This window comes from Ranitomeya imitator, chromosome 2, assembly GCF_032444005.1.
Source record: "Ranitomeya imitator isolate aRanImi1 chromosome 2, aRanImi1.pri, whole genome shotgun sequence".
Classification (NCBI taxonomy): Eukaryota; Metazoa; Chordata; class Amphibia; order Anura; family Dendrobatidae; genus Ranitomeya; species Ranitomeya imitator.
Window position 1 is genome coordinate 664,805,255 of NC_091283.1, and position 25,787 is coordinate 664,831,041.

Below are 25,787 nucleotides of genomic sequence, written 5' to 3' on the forward strand. Positions count from 1 at the left end.
GACATCCCAGAGTTCTTGTCGGACTTTCAGGATGTATTTGAAGAGTCCAAGTCTGATGCCCTACCTCCGCATAGGAATTGTGATTGTGCTATCGATTTGATTCCTGGTAGTAAATTCCCTAAGGGTCGTTTATTTAATTTGTCCGTACCTGAACACACCGCTATGCGCAGTTATGTGAAGGAGTCCCTGGAGAAGGGACATATTCGCCCATCGTCGTCACCATTGGGAGCAGGGTTCTTTTTTGTAGCCAAGAAGGATGGTTCGCTAAGACCGTGTATTGATTACCGCCTTCTTAATAAGATCACTTAAGTTTCAGTATCCCTTGCCATTGATTTCTGACTTGTTTGCTCGGATTAAGGGGGCTAGTTGGTTTACTAAGATTGATCTTCGTGGTGCGTATAATCTGGTGAGAATCAGGCAGGGAGATGAATGGAAAACGGCATTTAATACGCCCGAGGGTCATTTTGAGTATCTGGTGATGCCGTTCGGACTTGCCAATGCTCCATCTGTTTTTCAGTCTTTTATGCATGACATTTTCCGTGAGTATCTGGATAAATTCTTGATTGTTTACTTGGATGACATTTTGATCTTCTCAGATGATTGGGAGTCTCATGTGAAGCAAGTCAGAATGGTTTTCCAGGTACTGCGTGCTAATTCCTTGTTCGTGAAGGGATCAAAGTGTCTCTTCGGTGTGCAGAAAGTTTCATTTTTGGGGTTCATCTTTTCCCCTTCTACTATCGAGATGGATCCGGTTAAGGTTCAGGCCATCCAGGATTGGACTCAGCCGACATCTCTAAAAAGTCTGCAGAAATTCCTGGGCTTTGCTAATTTTTATCGTCGCTTCATCTGTAATTTTTCTAGCATTGCCAGACCATTGACCGATTTGACCAAGAAGGGTGCTGATTTGGTTAATTGGTCTTCTGCTGCCGTGGAAGCTTTTCAGGAGTTGAAGCGTCGTTTTTGCTGTGCCCCTGTGTTGTGTCAACCTGATGTTTCTCTTCCGTTCCAGGTCGAGGTTGATGCTTCTGAGATTGGTGCAGGGGCGGTTTTGTCACAGAGAGGTTCTGGTTGCTCAGTGTTCAAACCATGTGCTTTCTTTTCCAGGAAATTTTCTGCTGCTGAGCGTAATTATGATGTGGGCAACCGAGAGTTGCTGGCCATGAAGTGGGCATTCGAGGAGTGGCGTCATTGGCTTGAGGGTGCTAAGCATCGCGTGGTGGTATTGACTGATCATAAGAACCTTACTTATCTTGAGTCTGCCAAGCGCTTGAATCCTAGACAGGCCCGTTGGTCGTTATTTTTTGCTCGTTTTGATTTTGTGATTTCATACCTTCCGGGCTCTAAAAATGTGAAGGCGGATGCTCTGTCTAGGAGTTTTGTGCCCGACTCTCCGGGGTTATCTGAGCCGGCGAGTATCCTCAAGGAAGGAGTCATTGTGTCTGCCATCTCCCCTGATTTGCGGAGAGTGTTGCAGAAATTTCAGGCTAATAAACCTGATCGTTGTCCGGCCGAGAAACTGTTCGTCCCTGATAGGTGGACTAGTAAAGTTATCTCTGAACTTCATTGTTCGGTGCTGGCCGGTCATCCAGGAATCTTTGGTACCAGGGAGTTGGTTGCTAGATCCTTCTGGTGGCCATCTCTGTCACGGGATGTGCGTGCTTTTGTGCAGTCCTGTGGAATTTGTGCTAGGGCTAAGCCCTGCTGTTCACGTGCCAGTGGGTTGCTTTTGCCCTTGCCGGTCCCGAAGAGGCCTTGGACACATATTTCGATGGATTTCATTTCTGACCTTCCCGTTTCTCAAAAAATGTCGGTCATTTGGGTGGTCTGTGATCGCTTTTCTAAAATGGTCCATCTGGTGCCCTTGGTTAAATTGCCTTCCTCCTCTGATTTGGTGCCTTTGTTCTTCCAGCATGTGGTTCGTTTACATGGCATTCCTGAGAATATTGTTTCTGACAGAGGTTCCCAGTTTGTCTCGAGGTTCTGGCGAGCCTTTTGTGGTAGGATGGGCATTGACCTATCTTTCTCCTCGGCCTTCCATCCTCAGACTAATGGCCAGACCGAACGAACCAATCAGACCTTGGAAACATATCTGAGATGTTTTGTTTCCGCTGACCAGGATGATTGGGTGTCATTTTTGCCGTTGGCTGAGTTCGCCCTTAATAATCGGGCCAGCTCGGCTACCTTGGTCTCTCCATTTTTCTGCAATTCTGGGTTCCATCCTCGTTTCTCTTCAGGACAGGTTGAGTCTTCGGACTGTCCTGGTGTGGATTCTGTGGTGGACAGGTTGCAGCAGATCTGGACTCAGGTAGTGGACAATTTGACCTTGTCCCAGGAGAAGGCTCAGCTTTTCGCTAATCGCAGACGCCGTGTGGGACTCCGACTTCGTGTTGGGGATCTGGTTTGGTTATCTTCTCGTCATATTCCTATGAAGGTTTCCTCTCCTAAATTTAAACCTCGTTTTATTGGTCCGTATAGGATTTCTGAGATTCTCAATCCGGTGTCTTTTCGTCTGATCCTCCCAGACTCCTTTTCCATACATAATGTATTCCATAGGTCGTTGTTGAGGAGATACGTGGCACCTATGGTTCCATCTGTGGAGCCTCCAGCCCCTGTTTTGGTGGAGGGGGAATTGGAGTATATTGTGGAGAAGATTTTGGATTCTCGTGTCTCTAGACGGAAACTCCAGTATCTGGTCAAATGGAAGGGTTATGCTCAGGAAGATAATTCCTGGGTTTTTGCCTCTGATGTCCATGCCCCAGATCTTGTTCGTGCCTTTCATGTGGCTCATCCTGGTCGGCCTGGGGGTTCTGGTGAGGGTTCGGTGACCCCTCCTCAAGGGGGGGGTACTGTTGTGAATTCTGTGGCTGAATTCACTTCTGTGGTCACAAGTGGTATTGCAGTCTCTGGGCTTCCTCCCTCAGGTGTTTTGGTGAGCTCGTTGGCTGCCTTGCTATTTAGCTCCACCTGAGTCTGTCTTCCTTGCTCCTTGTCAATGTTCCAGTGTTGGATCTGAGCTACTGCATCTTTCCTTGGGCCTGCTGCTCTGCTAGATAAGTGCTTCTAGTTTGTTTTCTTTTTTTTCTGTCCAGCTTGCTATTAACTTTTGCTGCAAGCTCTGAGAAGCAAAGGAGTGCACCGCCGTGCTGTTAGTTCGGCACGGTGGGTCTTTTTGCCCCTTTGCGTGGTTTTCGTTTTAGGGTTTTTTGTAGACTGCATAGTTCTCTTTGCTATCCTCGCTCTGTCTAGAATATCGGGCCTCACTTTGCTGAATCTATTTCATTCCTACGTTTGTCTTTTCATCTTGCTAACAGTCATTATATGTGGGGGGCTGCCTATTCCTTTGGGGTATTTCTCTGAGGTAAGTCAGGCTTGTATTTCTATCTTCAGGCTAGTCAGCTCCTCAGGCAGTGTCGAGTTGCATAGGTAGTGATAGGCGCAATCCACTGCTGCTTATAGTTGTGTGAGGATAGATCAGGTACTGCAGTCTACAGAGATTCCACGTCTCAGAGCTCGTCCTATTGTTTTTGGTTATTGCCAGATCTCTGTATGTGCGCTGATTACTGCACGCTGTGTTGCCTGATTGCCAGCCATAACAGCAGACCCTCAGGTGGTGGACGCTATAGTCCTCCCTGAGCCAAGGGAAGTCCTTTCTCCCAGTGCGCTGGTTAGTGGTGACCACCGATGCCAGCCTTTTGGGCTAGGGCGCAGTTTTCAATCACCAAACGAACTAGGGAAAGAAACACTTAAAACCAAACACATTTTGTGGAGCCCATAATGGGATCCACCCCCTGGACATGGCAGCACCAAAAATCCTCAATAAAATGCATACAGTGCTACAAAATATAGGAACAACACGAAAATAACTGAAGCACTATACACAGTCGCGAACAACTGTTACTCTTCCTTATGGCCCACTAGCATGAAATTCTGATCACAAAATATGAAAAATACGAAAAGTGGTATCTCAGCATGCTCGAAGTGTCTACACAATCTAAGTAAACACCTGTAATAGACAGTCTCTTAACCCCTTAACGACCGCCGATACGCCTTTTAACGGCGGCAGTTAAGAGTACTTAAACCACAGTGGAAAAAGTGAATAGTGCCCCCCCCCCCCCCCCCCGAGTCGGATTTTCTCTTGGGTCTTGGTTGCCGAGGGTAGCCGAGACCCCAGAGAACATGATTCGGGGTTTTTCTTTACCGACCCCTGAGTTGCGATCGCCGGTAATTAACCGTTTACCGGCGATCGCAAAAAAACAAAAGGCAATTTCCTTTTTAATTTCTCTGTCCTCCGATGTGATCGCACATCAGAGGACAGAGAAATGGGGTCCCAGATAGCCCCCCGATACTCACCTGTCTCCTCCGGTGCTCCTCGTGGCTCTCGATGGGCGCCGCCATCTTTTTCCAGCAAAAAAAATGGCAGGCGCATGCGCAGTGCGCCCGCCGGCCGGCACTGGGAGGATCTTTGGGGTCTCGGCTGCCGGGGGTAGCCGAGACCCCAAAGAACATGATCGGGATCGGTTTTATCGACCCCTGTTTTGCGATCGCCAGTAATTAACTGTTTACCGGCAATCGCAAAAAAAAAAAAAAAGCGTTGTGTAGTTCACTGTCCTCTGATGTGATCGCACATCAGAGGACAGAGAAATAGGGGGATTCGGGGACCCTATTATACTTACCGGTGTCTCTGGGTCCTCCTGCGTCGTCTCCTGCCTGCCTGCGTCTTCATCTGGAAAGAAAATGGCGGGCGCATGCGCAGTGCGCCCGCCATCTGTCGCCATCTGCCGGCCGGCAGGAGAAGAGCAGTTGGGGCTAAATTTAGGGTTGGGGTTGGGGCTAAATTTAGGGTTGGGGCTAAATTTAGGGTTAGGGTTGGGGCTAAATTTAAGGTTAGGCTTCTTTCACACTTGCGTCGGTACGGAGCCGTCGCAATGCGTCGGCCCGACATACCGACGCACGTTGTGAAAATTGTGCACAACGTGGGCAGCGGATAGTTTTTCAACGCATCCGCTGCCCAGTCTATATCCTGGGGAGGAGGGGGCGGAGTTACTGCCACGCATGCGCGGTTGGAAATGGCGGATGCGACATACAAAAAATCGTTATATTGAACGCTTTTTTTGAGCCGACGGTCCGCCAAAACCCAACTGATCCAGTCCACGACGGACGCGACGTGTGGCCATCCGTCGCGATCCGTCGGCAATACAAGTCTATGGGCAAAAAACGCATCCTGCGGGCACATTTGCAGGATCCGTTTTTTGTCCAAAACGACGGATTGCGACGGATGTGAAAGTAGCCTTAGGGTTAGGGTTGGGGCTAAAGTTAGGGCTAGGGTTGCGGCAAAAGTTAGGGTTACAGTTTGGATTAGGGTTTGGATAAGGGTTGGTATTAGGGTTAGGGTTGGCATAAGGTTTACGCTTGGGATTAGGGTTAGGTTTGGGATTAGGTTTAAGGTTGGGATTAGGGGTGTATTGGGATTAGGGTTAGGATTGAGCTTAGGGTTGAGATTAGGATTAGGGGTGTGTTGGATTTAGGGTTTTGATTAGGGTTATGGTTAGGGTTGACATTAGGGTTGTTTTGGGGTTAGGGTTGTGATTATCGTTAGGGTTGTGTTGGGGTTAGGGTTGGAGTTAGAATTGGGGGGTGTCCACTGTTTAGGTACATCAGGGGGTCTCCAAACACGTCAGTCAATTTTGGGCTCAAAAAGTCAAATGGTGCTCCCTCTCTTCTGAGCTCTGCCGTGCGCCCAAACAGTGGTTTACCCCCACATATGGGGCATCAGCGTACTCTGGATAAATTGGACAACAACTTTTGGGGTCCAATTTCTCTTGTTACCCTTGTAAAAATAAAAACTTGGGGGCTAAAAAATCTTTTTTGTGGAAAAAAAAAATATTTATTTTCACAACTCTGCATTCTAAACTTCTGTGAAGCACTTGGGCATTCAAAGTTCTCACCACACATCTAGATAAGTTCCATGGGGGGTCTAGTTTCCAAAATGGGGTCACTTGTGGGGGGTTAGGGTTTCGATTATATTTACGGTTGGGATTAGGGTTGGGATTAGAATTAGGGGTGTGTCAGGGTTAGGGGTGTGGTTAGGGTTACCGTTGGGATTAGGGTTAGGGGTGTGTTAGGGTTAGGGTTTCAGGTAGAATTGGGGAGTTTCCACTGTTCAGGCACATCAGGGGCTCTCCAAACGCGACATGGCGTCCGATCTCAATTCCAGCCAATTCTGCGTTGAAAAAGTAAAACGGCACTCCTTCTCTTCCAAGCTCTGCGATGTGCCCAAACAGTGGTTTACCCCCACATATGGGGTATTGACGTACTCAAGAGAAATTGCACAACAACTTTTGTGGTCTAATTTCTCCTGTTACCCTTGTGAAAATAAAAATTTGGGGGCAAAAAGATCATTTTTGTGTAAACAAATGCGATTTTTTATTTTCACGGCTCTACGTTATAAACTTCTGTGAAGCACCTGGGCGTTTAAAATGCTCACCACACATCTAGATAAGTTCCTTAAGGGGTCTAGTTTCCAAAATGGTGTCACTTGTGGGGGGTTTCCACTGTTTAGCCACATCAGGGGCTCTGCAAACGCAACATGGTGTCCGATCTCAATTCCAGCCAATTCTACATTGAAAAAGTACAACGGCATTCCTTTTCTTCCAAGCTCTGTGGTGCATCCAAACAGTGGTTTACCCCCACATATGGGGTATCGACGTACTCAGGAGAAATTGCACAACAACTTTTGTGGTCTAATTTCTCCTGTTACCCTTGTGAAAATAAGAATTTGTGGGCGAAAAGATCATTTTTGTGTAAACAAATGCGATTTTTTATTTTCACGGCTCTACGTTATAAACTTCTGTGAAGCACTTGGGGGTTTAAAATGCTTACCACACATCTAGATAAGTTCCTTAAGGGGTCTAGTTTCCAAAATGGTGTCACTTGTGGGGGGTTTCCACTGTTCAGGCACATCAGGGACTCTCTAAACGTGACATGGCAACCAATCTCAATTCCAGCCAATTATGCATTGGAAAAGTCAAACGGCGCTCCTTCACTTCCAAGCTCTGCGGTGTGCCGAAACAGTGGTTTACCCCCACATATGTGTTATCGGCATATTCAGGAGAAATTGCACAATAAAATTTATGGTTTAATTTCTGTTTTTACACTTGTGAAAATAAAAAAAAATGGTTCTGAAGTAAAATGTTTGCAATAAAAAGTTAAATGTTCATTTTTTCCTTCCACATTGTTTCAGTTCCCGTGAAGCACGTAAAGGGTTAATAAACTTCTTGAATGTGGTTTTGAGAACCTTGAGGGGTGCAGTTTTTAGAATGGTGTCACACTTGGTTATTTTCTATCATATAGATCCCTCAAAATGACTTCAAATGTGATCTGGTCCCTAAAAAAAAATGGTGTTGTAAAAATGAGAAATTGCTGGTCAACTTTTAACCCTTATAACTCCCTAACAAAAAAATGTTTCCAAAATTGTGCTGATGTAAAGTAGACATATGGGAAATTTACTTTATTAACTATTTTGTGTGACATATCTCTCTGATTTAAGGGCATAAAGATACAAAGTTTGAAAATTGCAAAATTTAAAAAATTTTCGCCATATTTCCGTTTTTTTCACAAATAATCGCAAGTAATATCGAAGAATTGTTACCACTATCATGAAGTACAATATGTCACGAAAAAACAATCGATACGCGTTGGGCATACTTGCCCCTGGACCTCTGCTCTGCACCCATATGTGGTGATCTCGCTTATTCAGATCTATCTCGAGATCCCTTCTTTAACATGGTTCGCTGTGGCTTTTTTTCATCAAGTCCGGTTACCTCCACATCGTGGGGGTGCCTGGCTTAGTCTCCTCTTGGTCCACTTTTTCTGCTTTCTGGGGAATTGTACAGCAGAAGCTCAGCTTTATGCTCTCTAGGTAACCTGTATATTTGAAGATTTATACATCTGTCCTTGCACCTTTATGTATAATTTATACTATTTATACATTTTGGGGGTTTGTTGGGAGGTATTTTTACTTTTTGTCAGGACATATTTACATTCCTATTCTAAGTATTGGGTGCTTTATTTTTATTGATCCTCGCTGCCAAACTCCATTAAGAGACATTGTCTATTACAGGTGTTTACTTAGATTGTGTAGAGACTTCAAGCATGCTGAGATACCAATTTTGTAATTTTTGTATTTTTCATATTTTGTGTTCAGAATTTCATGCTAGTGGGCCATAAGGAAGAGTAACAGTTCTTCACCACTGTGTATAGTGCTTCAGTTATTTTCGTGTTGTTCCTATATTTTGTAGCACTGTATGCACTTTATTGAGGATTTTTGGTGCTGCCATGTCCAGGGGGTGGATCCCATTATGGGCTCCACAAAATGTGTTTGGTTTTAAGTGTTTTTAATATGTTTTTGCGGTGTAGTGTTTTTTGGTTGACTCTATGATAATAAAATTTATTTCGTATATTAGTGGTGGTCCCTTTATATAGCATGTTTCTTTCCCTGGTTCTTTTAGTGCTTTAATATTCATGCTTTAGGTAGATCCCCTTTTTGTTTTGTTTGTATTGGTTGATGGTGCCCTCCATTTGTTTGCTTTATAGTTTTTCAATCACTAAACGACACAATGTCGTTGGTCCACGAGAGTCGCATCTTCCAATCAATATCTTGGAGATTCAAGCGATCACGCTTGCCTTCCGCAACTTTCACCACCTTCTCGCAGGCCATCCCATCAGAATCCAATCCGACAATGCCACAGCCGTGGCGTATATCAACTGGCAAGGGGGAACCCGCAGCAGGGCAGCCATGCTCTAAGTCTCCCACATCCTACGCAGGGCCGAGACCAATCACTCGCTCATCTCGGCGATCCATATATCGGGTGTGGAGAATTGGGAAGCGGACTTCCTCAGTCACCACGGTCTTGCCTCGGGTGAGCGGTCCCTCCATCCGGAAGTCTTCCAGCAGATTTGTCTTCGCTGGGGGACGGCGGATGTGGATCTCATGGCCTCGAGGCTCAACAACCAGGTTCCCCAGTTCATTGCTCGATCCCACGATCCTTGCGCCATCGGGGCAGATGCTCTGGTCCTGTCGTGGCATCGGTTCCAGCTGCCATACATATTTCCACCTCTTCATCTGCTCCCGAGAATCATCAAGAAGATCAGGGCAGAGGGCAGACCGTTGATCCTCGTCGCGCCAGACTGGCCGTGCCGAGCATGGTACGCGGAACTCGTCCAAATGGTCGCCGATGTCCCCTGGCGGCTTCCAGATCGCATGGATCTTCTCTCACAGGGCCCGATTTGCCACCAGAACTCCGGGGCCCTGTCTTTGACGGCGTGACCGTTGAATCCTGGATTTTAGTCCAAGCCGGATTCTCTCCAGGAGTTTCTTCTACCATGATTCGCGCTAGGAAACCCGTATCCATGCGCATTTATCATCGCACCTGGCACATCTTCTATTCATGGTGCAATGCCCATGGACGTTCTCCTCTGGTTTTTTCCATTCCGTCCATTCTGGAGTTTCTCCAATCAGGTTTAGAGTCAGGCCTTGCCCTAGGCTCGCTCAAGGGACAAGTGTTCGCATTGTCTGTTCTATTCCAACGAAAGATCGCTTCCAGACTGCCGGTTAAGACGATCATCCAAGGAGTCTCCCAGTTGGTCCCTCCCTATAGAATGCCTTTGGCTTCATGGGATCTTAACTTGGTTCTCGGAGTTCTACAGGAGGCCCCTTTCGAACCATTGCAGGACATCTCTCTCACCCTCCTTTCATGGAAGGTGATCTTTCTCGTGGCGATTACGTCAATCAGGAGAGTTTGAGTTGGCGTCCCTCTCTTGCCAACCACCTTACTGATTTTTCACCCAGACAAGGTAGTTTTGAGAACCTATCCCTCTTTCCTACCTAAAGTCGTCTCCTCCTTTCATCTAAATGAGGACACTGTCTTGCCGTCATTCTGTCCTGCATCAACCCATCGTATCGAGAAAGCTCTCCATACTCTGGATGTGGTTAGAGCTCTTCGGCAGTACATATCTCGCACGGCTCCCTTCCGTAAGTCCGATGTCTTGTTCGTGCTTCCGGAGGGACTTAGGAAAGGTCTACCTGCCTCAAAGGCCACTCTAGCCAAGTGGATTTGTCGGGGTCGTCACGACAATACCCTTCATCCACCAGTCATTCCAAATCAGATTAGGAGCATGTTGGTACCGGATAAGAATGAGTCAGACACAATGCTGGTTCAAACTCATTGCACGCTCGTGTGTAATGTCACAGCAACTGAACTGTTTATTTCATATACATAACATTATATAGTCCATTGGGGGAAGGTGTGCAGAGGGCGGGGATAGGCGGGGTTTAAGCAATGTATCTAGTATTCAGTCCTTCTGATTGGCTATGACATCATCTGATGAATCTTCCTTTGTCCACATCTTGTTAAGTTTCCATTTCTCCAGAAACGATACTTCAGCTTCAGAAACGAAAGTAGATTCTTGGCAAGTACAAAAACTAAGGCAAAAGTGAATACTGGCAGCCATCTTAAATACAGTTAAATTTGCATTTAGCAAGCAAAGGGAAAAACTTATTGTTTCACAGCATAAGAATATATAAAAGTACAAAAGAGTATAAAAACATATATTTTTACCTTGACAATCCCCCCTAAACACTAAGTTTTTCCCTAAAAAGAAAGATCCTTCGAGACTGTCCATATGATGGGGAAAGGGGAGGTGGATTTCTTCATCCAGACACCTCAGAAGCTCTCCCCTTGTGAGAGGCCTCCAGGCAGCTGAACCCTTCACTAGCTTCACATGGAGTTCTCCTGCTGTCCCTAAACTAGATCTCTTAGACAATACCCCTTACTCTCAGGTGCTATCTTCTTGAGGGGGACGTACTTAGGGATTTCCCCCGGATCAGTGCCATTGTACTCTAGTGGGTCTACTTCTTGGTTGAGGAAGGTGCCAGTCGGAGTTGCCTCAGTGATAACCTTTTTATACAGGGGAATAACACAACAGAGGATTATCGATCCAACTACAAGAAGGGCAATCAGTACCAGACAAGCTTGTTGGAGAAATCCTTTGAGCCCACCCAACCAACCGGAAAAGAAAGATGTGTCTACTCCAGCATTAGATTTTAATTCTGCTACTAACCCATTTATCTTCTTAAGGGCTATCATGGTCTTTCCATTTACCCCAGAGTTCTGAGGGATATAGGTACAACACTCCTCTCCCACCATCCCACAGACTCCTCCTTCCTTAGCTAAGATCATATCAAGGGCTAGTCGGTTTTGGAGGGTCATTCTAGTGTTAGGGCGCAACTCCTCAACTATACCCTGGAAAGCATCACAGGTAAAATTGACAAACCTTTGTTCACTGTAATATGTGTAATTGATCCCATCAACATTTTTATTAATCTGCACCTGTGGGATTATAGAAGCAAAGCCAGCATAGATCTGGTTCTCGGCTTTAAATTGGTCAGGCACCCCCCTTGGCACTCCAACGCTATCGACATATAACAATGGATCTTCTTCATAACTCATGTGGAGCTGATCAAGGCTTCTCCTCATTCTGGTATATTCATCAGGTGTCTCTGGATCCCAAGGTAAAATCTTGAACTGCATAGCTAGTTTAACAAGGGTGCATTGACCTGTCCAGGCATTAGGCAACCTAGGACGGAGCTTACCATCTCCACATAACCAATAAATGTCGTACATATACTGTGTATGATTAGCTAGCAAGTCAGTATCTAGGGAACTGTTCTCTTTACAGAAACCTGTCTTGAAGACCCCTACTGGTGTACCTGTAGTGTCATGGGAATTATAGCAGGTATAATTATCAGCTAACACAGTTATCCCTCCTGGGACCTTTAGTTTAGGTTCTTCATGAATTAGTGGGACATAATCTGAGCAATCAGTGGACTTTAGACCCTTCAACAGATTCATAACACAGACAGTGGTATTGTCATCAGGAAAAAACAATGCATATGTGTATAGATGTGTATTCGCTGCAGCACAAGCAACACATCCTACAGAGATACTCTGGACTCGTACATTGTATCTTACCCATTCTAACCATAAATTTTTCCTTGGGGCTGTTTGTGTTTCTATGGAGAAAACTTCTTGCCAACTAAGACCTGGAATGGGGATTACTTCGTTAACTATATTTTGCAAACGTTCACCTGGGCCTGTTTTAGCTGTACTGGTAACGGGGGCCTTGGTTGGTCTGAAGCTAATATCCTAGAGCTGTATATGGCCTAAATTCCCATAGTATCCACTATTAAACACATTATGAAAATACCTCCCCAGTACAATTGTTATCTCTGGTAACACATATATAATACTGGATAATTCCCTCTACCACCCGCTGAGTCTCGGGGCACTTGACTACATCGCAGAAATCAAATCACCAGATATTTACCGGGGCCGTTAGGTTTACCCAAAGAATAGTGGCACCGGAATTCTTATTTACAATAGGGACCGAGGAGGTAGGGGCGAGGATGGCCCCCAGCCTCAGGACCAAAAACAACAGCAACATTTTCCTTCGATCACCACTGTGACTAAGCGCTGGTCCGGTCTCTTTTGCAGTGTAAAGCGTAGATCCAGGTGCTCTTTCCTTCAAGTTTTACTGACATAGCTTTTCACGACCATAAAACCACCAGGCTTCAAATTGTGACAAATATCGGTTTCTGCTGAATCTGGAAGGGAAAAAGAAACTAAAACATGGGTGTTAGCAACATTTCTACTAAACTGAATAACATATTGAACAGCACGGTCAGTTTCTTCTGACAACTACTGAGACTGAAAATTTACAACTGAGAACCTAGCACCAAACAATACCTCATATGGGGACAGGCCATGTTTTGCAATAGGGTAGTACGAATGTGTAAGAGCCCTGGCCATGGAGCCGTAGTCTCCTGCATCATTTTGGTCAATTGTCCCTTCAGTGTGCCGTTCAGCCTCTTAACTTTCCCACTGGATTGTGAATAGTACGGAGTATGGAGGGCTACAGTGGATCCAAGCATTGTCAGAACCTCCTAATACACGAGAAGGAAAGTCCGGGCCTTGGTCACTTTCAGCAACTTCTGGAACACCATATCTGCATATAACTTCCATCACCAGTTTCTTTGCTGTGGTCTTTGCAGTCACGTTGGTAACGGGGAATGCTTCTGGCCAACTGGAGAACATGTCGACAACCACCAGACAATAGTCATACCTTCCAGACTTCGGCAACATGATGAGGTCCACCTGGAGCCTTTGGAAAGGATAGTCGGGCTTAGCAAGATGCTTCGGGGGTACACGTTGAAGTTGACCGGGATTGCAGGTCTGACAGATACCTCGATGTGTGGGCCCATGCGCCCACGTGACAATAGCAGGGTACATCTGCTTAGGGAGACACACAAGTTGGTCCTTTTTCCAGCGACCATTGTCCATACGTGCTCCATCAGCTTTCCACTGCTTCACTTCTTCCTTTGGAGACATTCTCTGCATCGTCATTAAGCGGTCTCGCGTGGTCCGGCAGAAAACCTCAGTCTGTCATAGATCATCAGGTTCCTGTAGAGTCAGTGTTTCTTGTAACTGTTTACGCAGAGAGCGTGTGGTCACCATGGCTGGTATGGGCGGTTCAACTGGTAGGAGAGCAGCGGCTTTTGCTTGCATATCCGCAAAGGCATTACCAACAGTCTGTGGACTGTTCCATGGTACCGTGCTCCTTAACTTTGATAATGGCCACTTGAGTAGGTAATTCGATTGAGTCCATGAGGGCTTTAACAGCTTCAACATTCTTCACTGAGTCCCGGCAGTAGTAACAAATCCTTGATTGGTTCATAGGCTCCGAAATCATGAGCAATACCAAATGCTTACTATGAGTCTGTGTATTTATTAGCCCGCCTGTCCTTGGCCAAAGTACATGTAGTAGACAGATCCTGACATTCTGCTTCTTGCGCTGACAGGGTGGAAGGGAGTGAGTGCAGCTCCGTGCAATACAGTATCTTCCGTAGTAACAGCGTATCATGTGTGAAATCTGCCAAAATCATCACCATATCTTGAACAGTCTTTCAGGGCCTTGTAGAGAAATTGCATTATGCGGGATGCGTCCGGTATCCACTGACAACAATAAGTACATAGTCCAAGAAAACGCTGGAGTTCAGTCTCATCTTTTGGGAATGGAAGGGAGCTGACGGCTATTTTTTTCTTTCTTCTGTGAGGTGTCTGGCACCCTGAAGGAGACAGTGACCCAAAAATATCACTTGACCAAGGCAGAACCGAAGTTTCAAGGCCGAAGCCCGACAGTTCAGATCTGCCAGATACTTGCGAAAACTAACAGTGGCAACAATGGCTTCCTGCTCTGTCTGTGTACACAACAAAAAAACAAAAAAATTACCCACATACTGAAGTAACGTGACATAGGCATATTCTAACTGACAGGGTTAGAGACACTATCCCCCCTATTTTTTTTTTTTTTTCTACAGGCATTATTGAGGGTGGATCTGGGCCTATCAGGGCCATCATAACCGTGGAAAGGGCATGTAAGATATACATCTCATTATACTCACCTACATAGGGGTTATATAACATAAATACCATCTGACCATCATCTTGGCTCACCAACTCTCTAGGTCTGCTTAGGTGCACTTATACGTCCATCATATTATCTTTGTCTGTATATTGGGAAAGGTTTGTTCTCAGGGTCAGCCAATTATTTTAGCGTAGCTAGCTAGTCAGAGGGCTTCCAGGGATAATACTCCTGTATCTGTCTTACACTACCTGATGTGGTTGGTTCTCTGGTGGTGGGGGTGACTAGATGACCGCTTGGGGGTGACATGACATGCTGGTCTACAGCTCCTTCCCAAAAGGATTACTGTCAGCTTACTCCCAAAATTAATGTCCCCACTACCCACTATCCTGTGTCAGCTTTTTATATCACTACATGTGATCAGGAATCAGCGTAATTCACTTAGGTCAGGTTGCAGCACAGATTATACAAGTATTTCTTCAGTCTGGGTTTGTCTGACCGCAATATTTACAAATCCATCTGTCCTATCTTGGTCTGAGAATTAACATGGCGAGGGAGATTTCCAGACACAGGGTTAAAATGAATATTGGAATATGAGACTAGATTTGTGTAAGGGAGGGGGAGCTGGAGCTGAAGTCTTCTGCTTCTTGGGCCACTGATAAGGAAGCGAGCTGCGAGTTGTGTCCTTGAAGCTGCGAGGGGAGGGGGACTAGAGAGCGAGTGAGGATCGCTGCAGCTGCTGATACAGACTGGGTTAAGTTCTTCTGGAAACTTTGGCCCCCCTTTCTCTGGCCGGCAGCACAAAGAGGAAAAATCACAAACAATTCACGCACGGGTTCACCCCTCCCATTGGGTGTCTCGGAAAACCACACAGTGTGACGAAATACAGCAGTTCTCAGACTCAATTAATTTCTACAAAACCTTCACACAACTCATTTGCCAGAACACCCTAGAAAAACTAATGATTGGGGTATTTTATAGCCAAACACGGGCTCTGCATCCTTTCATCTTTCCTCTCCATCAACCTTTTTGCTCGTTCTTTATGAGATGGTGCCATGTAGACAGCTGCAATCTCCCTGTCGAGGGCAATCCTACATGCTCGTACACCTTCTCGACATTCTTGACTGCCTTCTTGCCCTCCCGTGACTCTACTATTGTCTTGACTTCCACAGCATCCTCATCTAACTCGTGGGGCACGGACTTCTTCTTTAAGAGACGTAACATGACTCACAGAATACTACGCCCTTCTGCAGTAGGCCGCTGACAGCGACAGCAACACGTGTGTCCTAACACGGAGCCTCGCGCTCCACGTGTTATGAATAAAGAGCCTCGCGCTCAATATTTTTCCCTAACCTGAACACCAGTGATTACAGTCTGTCCTGTCACGATATTCTAAACGTTGGGAGGCTGTCTCCTAGTGAGACCCCTCCACTGTGTTTCTGGTGGTCCCCCTCTTGGGACGTCTTAATTACCGATATGTGCAAGTGTGTGCAAGTGTTTCTGGTGGTCCCCCTCTTGGGACGTCTTAATTACCGATATGTGCAAGTGTGTGCAAGTGTTTCTGGTGGTCCCCCTCTTGGGACGTCTTAATTACCGATGTATGTGCGTGCAATATCACAGAGGCTACGTCTCCTATCCCAATCCACAAACTTCTCAATCTTTCACTCTATCACTACTAGGCAACAGTCACGGGTAGGGTGGTTGAATGGAGTACAATGACCGGTGGAGGAGGTGTGGTGTACACGAGGACGCGCAGAGTGCGACGTCTCTCAGTTGCTGGTTCGAAGCGTGGCACGGGATCGCGCTCGGTCTCACCACTCGACCAGTCACTCCCCAGACCCAAGGAGACCACAGACTAACCAATAATGGCTGAAACACTAGCAAGTGTGACACATACATAGTATGCGATCTCCACTTACCGTGTTTGGAGGGTGATCAGTCCTCGAGGTCAGCCACTACGGGTGTCGTCCACGGACGTCCAGGCATGGGTCCAGGGGGTCTCGGATCGCGGGCCACGCCCCACGTTGGTTGCGCCAAATTGTCGGGGTCGTCACGACAATACCCTTCATCCACCAGTCATTCCAAATCAGATTAGGAGCATGTTGGTACCGGATAAGAATGAGTCAGACACAATGCTGGTTCAAACTCATTGCACGCTCGTGTGTAACGTCACAGCAACTGAACTGTTTATTTCATATACATAACATTATATAGTCCATTGGGGGAAGGTGTGCAGAGGGCGGGGATAGGCGGGGTTTAAGCAATGTATCTAGTATTCAGTCCTTCTGATTGGCTATGACATCATCTGATGAATCTTCCTTTGTCCACATCTTGTTAAGTTTCCATTTCTCCAGAAACGATACTTCAGCTTCAGAAACGAAAGTAGATTCTTGGCAAGTACAAAAACTAAGGCAAAAGTGAATACTGGCAGCCATCTTAAATACAGTTAAATTTGCATTTAGCAAGCAAAGGGAAAAACTTATTGTTTCACAGCATAAGAATATATAAAAGTACAAAAGAGTATAAAAACATATATTTTTACCTTGACAGATTCACTCCGCTATTCAGGAATCCTACCACATCAGGAACACCCCTGTCCCAGCAGGGATTAAGACGCATTCAACTCAGTCGGTCGGTGCTTCTTGGGCCTTTTGGCACCAGGCTTCAGCACAACAGCTTTGTAAAGCTGTGACTTTTTCCAGTCTGCATACCTTCACGAAGCACTATCACGTTCATACCCAGGCTTTGGCAGACTCTGCCCTTGGCAGGCGCATTCTGCAGACAGCGGTACCTCAGTAAGCCAGTGGTACATGGGGTTTTAGCAGTGCAATTGCTCCTCACCCAGGGACTGCTTTAGGACGTCCCATGGTCCTGTGTCCCCCAATGAGGCATAGGAGAAAAGGAGATTTTTGTGTACTCACCGTAAAATCTTTTTCTCCGAGCCAATGATTGGGGGGCACAGCATCCACCCTGTTAACCTATTGGCTGGTTGTTGTTGTGGTTTGTTCCTCAGTTTTTGATAGTTTACTTGTCTTGGTTTTTCTTATATTCCTACTGCTTTACTACCGAACTGGGTCGTTACTGGCCAGTCATGGGGTAACATAGTAACATAGTAACATAGTTAGTAAGGCCGAAAAAAGACATTTGTCCATCCAGTTCAGCCTATATTCCATCATAATAAATACCCAGATCTACGTCCTTCTACAGAACCTAATAATTGTATGATACAATATTGTTCTGCTCCAGGAAGACATCCAGGCCTCTCTTGAACCCCTCGACTGAGTTCGCCATCACCACCTCCTCAGGCAAGCAATTCCAGATTCTCACTGCCCTAACAGTAAAGAATCCTCTTCTATGTTGGTGGAAAAACCTTCTCTCCTCCAGACGCAAAGAATGCCCCCTTGTGCCCGTCACCTTCCTTGGTATAAACAGATCCTCAGCGAGATATTTGTATTGTCCCCTTATATACTTATACATGGTTATTAGATCGCCCCTCAGTCGTCTTTTTTCTAGACTAAATAATCCTAATTTCGCTAATCTATCTGGGTATTGTAGTTCTCCCATCCCCTTTATTAATTTTGTTGCCCTCCTTTGTACTCTCTCTAGTTCCATTATATCCTTCCTGAGCACCGGTGCCCAAAACTGGACACAGTACTCCATGTGCGGTCTAACTAGGGATTTGTACAGAGGCAGTATAATGCTCTCATCATGTGTATCCAGACCTCTTTTAATGCACCCCATGATCCTGTTTGCCTTGGCAGCTGCTGCCTGGCACTGGCTGCTCCAGGTAAGTTTATCATTAACTAGGATCCCCAAGTCCTTCTCCCTGTCAGATTTACCCAGTGGTTTCCCGTTCAGTGTGTAATGGTGATATTGATTCCTTCTTCCCATGTGTATAACCTTACATTTATCATTGTTAAACCTCATCTGCCACCTTTCAGCCCAAGTTTCCAACTTATCCAGATCCATCTGTAGCAGAATACTATCTTCTCTTGTATTAACTGCTTTACATAGTTTTGTATCATCTGCAAATATCGATATTTTACTGTGTAAACCTTCTACCAGATCATTAATGAATATGTTGAAGAGAACAGGTCCCAATACTGACCCCTGCGGTACCCCACTGGTCACAGCGACCCAGTTAGAGACTATACCATTTATAACCACCCTCTGCTTTCTATCACTAAGCCAGTTACTAACCCATTTACACACATTTTCCCCCAGACCAAGCATTCTCATTTTGTGTACCAACCTCTTGTGCGGCACGGTATCAAACGCTTTGGAAAAATCGAGATATACCACGTCCAATGACTCACCGTGGTCCAGTCTATAGCTTACCTCTTCATAAAAACTGATTAGATTGGTTTGACAGGAGCGATTTCTCATAAACCCATGCTGATATGGAGTTAAACAGTTATTCTCATTGAGATAATCCAGAATAACATCCCTCAGAAACCCTTCAAATATTTTACCAACAATAGAGGTTAGACTTACTGGCCTATAATTTCCAGGTTCACTTTTAGAGCCCTTTTTGAATATTGGCACCACATTTGCTATGCGCCAGTCCTGCGGAACAGACCCTGTCGCTATAGAGTCACTAAAAATAAGAAATAATGGTTTATCTATTACATTACTTAGTTCTCTTAGTACTCGTGGGTGTATGCCATCCGGACCCGGAGATTTATCTATTTTAATCTTATTTAGCCGGTTTCGCACCTCTTCTTGGGTTAGATTGGTGACCCTTAATATAGGGTTTTCATTGTTTCTTGGGATTTCACCTAGCATTTCATTTTCCACCGTGAATACCGTGGAGAAGAAGGTGTTTAATATGTTAGCTTTTTCCTCGTCATCTACAACCATTCTTTCCTCACTATTTTTTAAGGGGCCTACATTTTCAGTTTTTATTCTTTTACTATTGATATAGTTGAAGAACAGTTTGGGATTAGTTTTACTCTCCTTAGCAATGTGCTTCTCTGTTTCCTTTTTGGCAGCTTTAATTAGTTTTTTAGATAAAGTATTTTTCTCCCTATAGTTTTTTAGAGCTTCAATGGTGCCATCCTGCTTTAGTAGTGCAAATGCTTTCTTTTTACTGTTAATTGCCTGTCTTACTTCTTTGTTTAGCCACATTGGGTTTTTCCTATTTCTAGTCCTTTTATTCCCACAAGGTATAAACCGCTTACACTGCCTATTTAGGATGTTCTTAAACATTTCCCATTTATTATCTGTATTCTCATTTCTGAGGATATTGTCCCAGTCTACCAGATTAAGGGCATCTCTAAGCTGTTCAAACTTTGCCTTCCTAAAGTTCAATGTTTTTGTGACTCCCTGACAAGTCCCCCTAGTGAAAGACAGGTGAAACTGCACAATATTGTGGTCGCTATTTCCTAAATGCCCAACCACCTGCAGATTTGTTATTCTGTCAGGTCTATTAGATAGTATTAGGTCTAAAAGTGCTGCTCCTCTGGTTGGATTCTGCACCAATTGTGAAAGATAATTTTTCTTGGTTATTAGCAGAAACCTGTTGCCTTTATGGGTTTCACAGGTTTCTGTTTCCCAGTTAATATCCGGGTAGTTAAAGTCCCCCATAACCAGGACCTCATTATGGGTTGCAGCTTCATCTATCTGCTTTAGAAGTAGACTTTCCATGCTTTCTGTTATATTTGGGGGTTTGTAACAGACCCCAATGAGAATTTTGTTACCATTTTTCCCTCCATGAATTTCAACCCATATGGACTCGACATCCTCATTCCCTTCGCTAATATCCTCCCTTAAAGTGGACTTTAGACAAGACTTTACATAGAGACAAACCCCTCCTCCTCTCCGATTTTTACGATCCTTTCTAAACAGACTGTAACCCTGTAAGTTAACTGCCCAGTCATAGCTTTCATCTAACCATGTCTCGGTTATTCCCACTATGTCAAAGTTACCTGTAGATATTTCTGCTTCTAGTTCTTCCATCTTGTTTGTCAGGCTTCTGGCGTTTGCGAGCATGCAGTTTAGAGGATTTTGTTTTGTTCCAATCTCCTCACTGTGAATTGTTTTAGAAATGTTCTTACCTCCCTTCTGAGTATGTTTTCCTGGGTCGTCTTTGTTCGAGTCTAATGTTTTTCTTCCCGTCCCCTCTTCTTCTAGTTTAACGCCCTCCTGATGAGTGTAGCGAGTCTTCTGGCGAATGTGTGTTTCCCAGGTTTGTTGAGGTGTAGTCCGTCTCTGGCGAGGAGTCCATCATACCAGTAATTCACACCGTGGTCCAGGAATCCAAATCCTTGTTGTCTGCACCATCGTCTTAGCCAGTTGTTTGCATCAAGGATCCTGTTCCATCTCCTGGTGCCATGCCCGTCTACTGGAAGGATAGAAGAAAAAACTACCTGTGCATCCAGTTCCTTTACTTTCTTCCCCAACTCTTCAAAGTCCTTGCAGATTGTCGGTAGGTCCTTCCTTGCCGTGTCATTGGTGCCAACATGTATCAGAAGAAATGGGTGGACGTCCTTGGAGCTGAAGAGCTTTGGTATCCTATCGGTCACATCCTTGATCATCGCACCTGGAAGGCAGCATACTTCTCTTGCAGTTATGTCCGGTCTGCAGATGGCTGCTTCGGTGCCTCTCAGTAGTGAGTCTCCCACCACCACCACTCTTCGTTGCTTCTTGGCTGTACTTTTTGCTGTCACTTGTTGCTGTGTGCCCTTTTCTTTTTTGCTTGCTGGTATTGCTTCATTCTTAGGTGTGCCATACTGCCGAGGAGGAGTTAATTCTTAGGTGTATACTGCCGAGGAGGAGTTAATTCTTTGTGTTTACTTAGTGTCCTCCTAGTGGCAAGCAACATAACACCCATGGTCCTGTGTCCCCCAATGATTGGCTCGGAGAAAAAGATTTTACGGTGAGTACACAAAAATCTCCTTTTTACGTGACCACAATTGGGGGACCGAGGGCTGGCTGCCGTTCTGAGAGAGGGTCGAGTAGGGTGAACAGGACGAACTTCTGGACTGTGAGTGAGGTGCAGGTGGAGATGTTATAGTGGATTGAGTAAGATGTGTTGTGCTAGGCGACACAAAAACAGCAGGCATGTCCACTTCTGTAACAGATGAAGGGCTCCCACTCACCAACTGTAGCGGGTAAACAAGTGGAGGTTCTGTGGCTGGAGACCTGTGTGAGAACACTTGGCACGGTGATGGAGGAGGTAGACGCAGCAGATGCGGTTGATGGGGGACGGCCAGTGGTTGGTGAGGGCCTACTAGTCTGCATTTTAGCACAGTGATATTCCCAGACTATGGCATGTTGATCGTGCATGTGGCGGTTCATGCATGTAGTTGTCAAATTATTGCTATTTTTACTCTTCGCCACGACAGCACCCCACTGGAGAGAGGGATCCGCCCCGCAGGAACAGGAAACCTACAGAAAATAATTGGGGGCGGTCCGCCTCTCCTCCTCAGTTTAGGTTTCCTGTTCCTGCGGGAACTACAGGACTTCTACATAGAAAATACCTGGGCTAAGCACGCCGCCTGTGCAGTATCCGCGAGAACAGCAGGGGCTGCAGCCTAGAAGCAGCGTCGGGGGAGTTCTGCTAGACGGCTCCCTCCTCGTCTGGGGAACCATGCAGACGGCCGGGTCCAGGGAGGGCCGCCTGGCATCATCTGCATCACACGGGCGGCAGTGCGGGAGGAAACCCTGGCTGGCAGGAGTCGGGTGAGTGAGGGCAGCGTTCCCATTGCGGTCTGGTGCCAAAATCCGGACCGCACATGCGCCGACCGCCCTAAGTCAGATTGCCCCAGAAGTGGATGGTGAACTTCTGGGGCGTCCAGGCCAGCATCAGCGGCGGGGGAAAGCACGGACTCGCGCATGCGCAGTGCCGCACGGAAAGGGCGCACTATTTAAATCACTAACCCAGGGTAATTCGGCGATGCAAGATGTCATCCCCAGGTGCCATGGACCCCACAGCAGGAGATCCAGTACCCCCCGCCAAAGATCGCTCTAGAGGATCCTCTGAGACCGCTCATAAAAGCGACGGATCCAGGACAGGACCTCGGCCTTCTGATCCGGTACTAATTGCTTCACTGGGTGAGTTTTTAACTCTGCTTATTAAGCTGACGTTGTCTCCCTCCTCTCTTTCTCCTTCTCTCGCTATGTCTTATTACGATCAGACTAAAAAATGACAAAAGACAAAACATAAGGAATGTGCCTTATGTAGCCAGCCCCTTCCAGACTCATACCCTAAAAAACTTTGCAAGGACTGTTTCACGGAAAAACACAGGGAGCGGCAGTGTCCATTATGGACTTACGTGTCATTATTAGAGCGGAACTAAAAGCTATGTCCCAGGATAAACCACATAAAAGTAAATCTAAAATACCAACACCTGTGTCAGATTCCAAAAGTGACCAAGCTGTACTCTCGGAAGCCTCCCTATCCTCATCACCATCACCATCATCATCTTCATCAGAAATCGAGGGACGCTCATGTTTTCCCTTAGACAGTTTGGACAATTTGGTAAAGTCAATTAGGAATACCATGGGGTGTGAGCAAACAAAGGGTGCGCAAACCACGCAGGACATAATGTTTGCGGGTTAAGCAGAGAGAAAAAGGAGATGTTTTCCAGTCATACCGGCAGTGAAAGCATTAATTAAAAGAGAGTGGGAGAAACAGGATCAGAGAAGTTTTCTACCCTCTGCGTCAAAACGGAAATATCCGTTTAGTGACGAAGAGCTTCTTACATGGACCAAAATCCCTAAGGTCGACGCAGCCGTTGCCTCTACTTCTAAGCAGTCCACTTTACCTGTGGAGGATGCGGGACTACTTGTCGACCCTTTGGATCGTAAAGCCGAGTAATCCCTTAAGAGATCCTGGGAAGCGACTACAGGAATATTCAAACCAGCAGTAGCCAGCACTTGCGCCGCCAGGTCAATGTTCATTTGGATTGACCAATTAGACCAACAGATTGAGGATAAAGTTTCCAGCGAAAAATTGCGGACGGCCATCCCCTTAATACGAGGGGCGGCAGCCTTTATGGCGGACGCATCCGCCAACTCTGTCCGTTTGGCAGTAAGATCTGCAGGCCTCGTAAATAACGCAAGACGAGCGCTATGGATGAAAAGCTGGAAAGGGGACACGCAGTCAAAATCTAAAATATGCGCAATCCCATGTGAGGTTGAGTACCTCTTTGGTAAGACCTTAGACAAAATACTCAAAAAGGCTAAAGACAGGAAAAAAGCTTTTCCTGACTCCTCTATTCCCTATTACAGGAGGGCCTTTAAGAGGAGCCGTTTGGCAAAAGAAGGCAAACGGATAGGTCGACAACATGGACCACTAAAGAGGACAAACAGAGAGGTACCATGTTCAGAAGACCCAACCCCCCAAAAGAAAACAAATACTGATGATATGCCAGTAGGCGGCAGATTAAAAATTTTCGCCACCCAGTGGGAAAAAATAACAACTAGTTCATGGATTTTAAATATTTTCAGAGATGGAATAAAGTTACAATTCTCTCGCTTTCCCCACAAATCATATATTATAACATCCCTCAGCTCGCCTGCATAACAGGCACTTGAGCTTGAAATTCAAACCTTATTATCAAAACGGGTTTTAGTCCAGGTTCCTGAAGGACAGGAAGGTAGGGGATTCTACTCTCCCTTATTCCTGATTTCCAAACCCGACGGTTCATTCAGGACAATCATAAACCTTAAAAAACTCAATTCATTTATTGAAAACCATGCATTTAAAATGGAATCCATTAGATCCACTATAAAACTCCTTTTTCCAAACTGTATGATGGGGGGCATTGATCTAAAAAATGCTTATTACCATCTCCCTATCCATGACAGATACCAGAAATTCTTCAGGGCAGGGCCGGCTCCAGGTTTTTGAGGGCCCTGGGCGAAAGAGTCTCAAGTGGGCCCCCCCTTTAACACATACCCCGATTCATGATCGCATATAAACACAGCCATGTAGTATATAACACAGCCCACGTAGCATATAGCAGCCCACGTAGCATATAGCAGCCCATGTAGTATATAGCAGTGCAGCCCACGTAGTATATAGCAGCGCAGCCCACGTAGTATATAGCAGCGCAGCGCAGCCCACGTAGTATATAGCAGCGCAGCCGAGCCCACGTAGTATATAGCAGCGCAGCCCACGTAGTATATAGCAGCGCCACTCACTCAGGCACTGGTAGGACTAGGAGCTCCTCCTGAATCTGCCTCATAACTTCAGCAGCACGGCAGCCAGCCAGGGGCGGAGATCAGAGCAGAGAACGTGCTCTCTCCGCCCACAAACAATGTCACACTGGCTGCCTTCTCTTAACCCCTATGTGTGCCTGCCTGGCTGCACTGACTGAGTGAGAAGATGCTTGTGTCAGAGCTGGCACATAGGGGTTAAGAGAACGCAGCCAGCAGTGACTTTGTGGGCGGAGAGAGCATGTTATCTCCTGCTCTGCTCTCCCAGCTGTATCTATGACAGCTAAGTGGGCCCCCCTCTCTCCCCAGGGCCCCGGCATTTGCCCGCTGTGCCGGGTGCTGACGCCGGCCCTGCTTCAGGGTAGCAGTGACAATCAACGGCAAGATTCGTCATTTCCAGTATGCAGCCATGCCCTTCGGCCTCTCTACAGCGCCAAGGAACTTCACCAAAATAATGCTAGAGGTGATGGCCTATCTTCGCCAAAAAGAAACATTAATTGTGCCCTACCTGGATGACTTTTTGGTCATCGGAAATTCAATCACTCAATGTGCTGACCGCTTGGCTCACGCAATTTCCTCTCTACAGGATCTTGGCTGGATCATCAATACCAACAAATCCAGACTTACTCCACTTTCCCGTCAAGCGTTCTTGGGGTTCCATCTGGACTCCATAACCCAAAAGTGTCTTCTCCCTCAGGTAAAAATACTACTCATCAGTCACAGTCATAGCTGCAATAAATAATCCACGTATATCCCTAAGACAAGCTATGTCGTTGCTGGGATCCCTTATTTCTTGTATACCTGCAGTGAAATGGGCCTAATATCATACCCGAACACTGCAACACCAGATCCTACAAGAAGAAAGAAGGTTACTTGGTCGCCTAAATGCAAAAATAACCTTGTAACAGGAGGTTTTAACTTCCTTAACATGGTGGCTAGATTCAGACCATTTAATGAGTGGTGTTCCAAGGGTAATAATGCAAATAGATTAATGGCTGCACTCAAAATGAATCTGTGCTAGAGCAAGGAAATGTGCGATACATGAAATGGGAATAGCATAATGGCTTGTGAAATAATTTTCACAAGTCATTATGCTATTCCCATTTCATGTATCGCACATTTCCTTGCTCTAGCACAGATTCATT